Raw genomic sequence first — 3815 nt, 5'->3', positions numbered from 1 at the left:
ATTCCGAGGAACTAGTGTTTGGGGTTTCAAAATCTCGAATGTTTTTTTATAAACGGATCGATCGATGGATTTATGTCCAAAAACGTATCGATCGATCACTAAGATGGACCAAAGCGTAACAATGTGATCGATCGATGGGTATATGTCCAAAAACGCATCGATCGATCACTAGTTCGTCGGAATTTCCTCGGAATTTCCTCGGAATTTTGTAAAATCCCTATAATATTTCCTCGGAATTCATCGGTTTTTCCCGAGGAACACATTTTTCCTCGGAATATTCTGACGGATTGATATTTCCTCGGAATTCCGTCGGTATATTCCGAGGAAATTCCGAGGAAACCCAAAATTCCTCGGGAAATTCCGAGGATTTCATTTTCCGTCGGAATGTCCGTCAGAATACCGCTGTTTTCTTGTAGTGTAATGAACATATCCTCTGAACCCTTGAACCGAAGCCAGCAAGTAATCATCTGAGCACTAACCAACACTGGTCCAACCTCTACCTCATCCGACGAGCAAACCCAAATAAGCCCAAGTCTATGGTGACTGTAGTCATGCAGACACTTCCAGCCCGGGAAAGTTGCTGTAAAAATACTCTAAAATTTTACCTCATGCACTTTTGTTTCAACCAAACACCCCAACAATAACTTTGCAGCTCTAACCCAATATCTTACTTTACTAAAAAATACTCTAAAAGTTGCAGTGAAGATTTTTTTTTTTTGACATCAAGTGAAAAAAAGTAAGATAAATTATATAATTACTGAGATATATATAAAAGCATAACAAAAATTAGAAATAGTAATATTGTTGAGAAACTGTTAAAACACATACAAATTCACTATTTTTTAAATATCAGTATATCAGACATTCTTTTATTACTAGCAGTTATATCAAAATATAGTCGTATTTAAATTCTGAACCAACTTTATAATAATTTAATTTACATTTTATTTCAGTTAAATTTTAAATTTAAAAATTATTACTGCTAAATAATTAAAATTAAATTTCCTAAATAGATATTATTCGTAAAACATACATATAGTATAAATGTATAATTACTTGGCAATTATACGAGTTGTCAATAAATTGTTAATTGACTAATGATACTGTGAATAATTATATTGTATGTTTCGAATTAAAACTTCTGTACATGATATTATTATTTAGATGTAAATCTTCAAAACTAACTATAGATATTTTTAAAGTTATAAGTTCAGAAATCTCAAAATCTTAACAAAAACTACACCACCTGTCAATGAAAATCATAATAAAACCAAAAAAAAAATTTTTTATTAACTTAAAGATATCACAGATTTCTGAAAGGGTTCAGATTATCCCCAAATGGAGGTGTAATCCATAGATACATTTTTGTTTTGGGTATTCAATCGAACCGAAAATAAAGACATATATATATATATATGTGGATGTCTATAAGCAATATGATTTAGTTTTACGCATCAAATGGATAAACCTAATACATATTGATGTCCAAAACATGTCTTCTTAGGCCAACTCTAATGGGACACTAAAACATCAAATTTTGTGTAATTTCATCTCCAATAGAACACTAAAAGTTACACCATCCCACCAAATTTGGTGTAGAGTGAATAGTGTTATACCAAATTTAGTATAACACTATTCATCACACCAAATATTATAACAATATATTTCATTACTTTATATTTAGTCATAGATACATTAGTTTTATTAATTAGGTTTAACTTATAGTTCAAATGAATATATCATATACATTATTATTTTTAATTTTATTTTCATACTATTAAAACCTTAAAATAATATTTTATTCATATTTTTAATTAATAAAATAATTAAATGAGTTACCAGTTACATATTGTGACAAAATAAAAATGCTTTCCATTTTAAATGTATAAAATTTCCATTTCACTACTTTTAAATAAAATAAATAAAGTATACAAATAACATATATAAATAAATAAAAAGATAACATTACTAAATTTTAATAAATAAATATAAACTTATATGTGATCAATATAATTAATTATAAATACTTAATGTATTACGTTATCAAAATTTAAAAGTTTGTAATATTAAATAATAAAAATATTATTTTGGTGCAGAATTTGGTGTAATGGTTGGAGATGGAAAATAAAGTTTGATACTAAAGCACCAAATTTGGTGTTTTGGTTGAAAATGCTTCACTTGTCCACAAAGTCCCAAACTACAAATTGAATTATTATTTTTAGGTTGGTAACATGTAGAGTGCTCTAATTAAGAGAATATAAGAAAATTATTTTTTCCTGAATGGTAAGAAATGTGGTAGTGAGAAGTCACTATTAGACTTTGTACAAATCGCAGACGCTGCTTGTTACCAATGGCTTTGCTTCCTCCCGTGATTTACTTTCTCCCATTTCCTTATTTATTTGTCTTTTGCTTTTTTTTTTAATTCTTTTACCACACATTACTTTCTTTCGCTATCGATAAAGATCATGAATATATGTGTTAACAATAAAATAAAAATCTTGATTTTTTAACGGCGTATAGGGCGGTAGAAAAGCAAAACAACTAGGACAATGAAAAATATCCATCATCGACTCGTTCTGATTCGAATCAAACTAAAAAATCTTGATATCCACAAATTTACAAAGCAAAACAAACAATAATATACAATATCCACACAAAACCGAAAATTTACAAAATACTAATATTTTTAGAGACAAATATGTGATTTGATCCGTTATATATATATACATAAATATATTTATAGAATTATATATGGAACTTATAAAAATATTATATTTATGTAAATTTTACAATATTTTCATTTATTAAATTAACTATTTGAGTTATTAAAGTTTTACAAAGTAAACATCTTTTATATATTTTAAATATATTATTTTTTATATTTTCGGATTTTTATAATAATTATTATTTTTACTTTTATTGGTTGAATCAGATATCCAGCTAAATAATTTTTCAGATTTATTGACTCCTAATATCCATATAGATGTAAATCGGATCAAATCGGATAATTAATTGTTCGGATGAAATAGATCGGATCAGGAATACATGTAAAAACTGATTTGTTGTGCCCATCCATAATCATAACAGTCTCATTCACAATGTTTTAGCTTAAAAATGTTTGTGATTAGCGTAATACTTTTCTAAACGAATGATTTGAGTTTAGTTAGTTGAATTTCTTGGTTCACTACTAGTATTTAGGTTCAGATTAGTAAAGTTGTGTAGTTAATTAAGTTGTGAAATGATTTAAAATATGTATGATAAAAACTATGAAATGAAGTATTTAGACTATTGAATAATTTCTCCAAACATACAAAATAATATTTCGCTATATTTTATATAGCAGTTGACATATCATTAAATTAAAATATATTTATAGTTGAGCTAATTATTATAAGAAAACTAGATTAAATATTATTATAAGAGATTTAATTTCTCATTACAGTTGTTAATGTTATAATTCTATCTATGTTATGAACCAGATTGGGAATGGCTCATGACCAAGAGATTATGATTTCTAATCATTACATTTATATATGACGGTGTAATCTTCCATATAAAGAACCTATATGTTATGAATAAAGATAGATTTTTCCTACTTTTATAACATGTTATCAGCACGAAACTCTAAATCCCTAAGATAATACCCAAATCGAAAAACACTAAAACCCTAACCCTAGCCGGTGATCCGACGAACCCTTAACCCCAATCGCGTCTCTTGTTCCCGCATCTGTTCTAGCTCGCGTCCCCAATCAGCTTCAGCCCAAGGCATTCCTGATCCTAGCTCAGACGTTTGCGACCCGAGAGCAGCTCCAGCA

The sequence above is a fragment of the Brassica oleracea genome, chromosome C8, assembly GCF_000695525.1.
Source record: "Brassica oleracea var. oleracea cultivar TO1000 chromosome C8, BOL, whole genome shotgun sequence".
NCBI lineage: Eukaryota > Viridiplantae > Streptophyta > Magnoliopsida > Brassicales > Brassicaceae > Brassica > Brassica oleracea.
The sequence above is the reverse complement of the archived record's forward strand: the minus strand, read 5'-3'. Positions refer to the sequence as shown.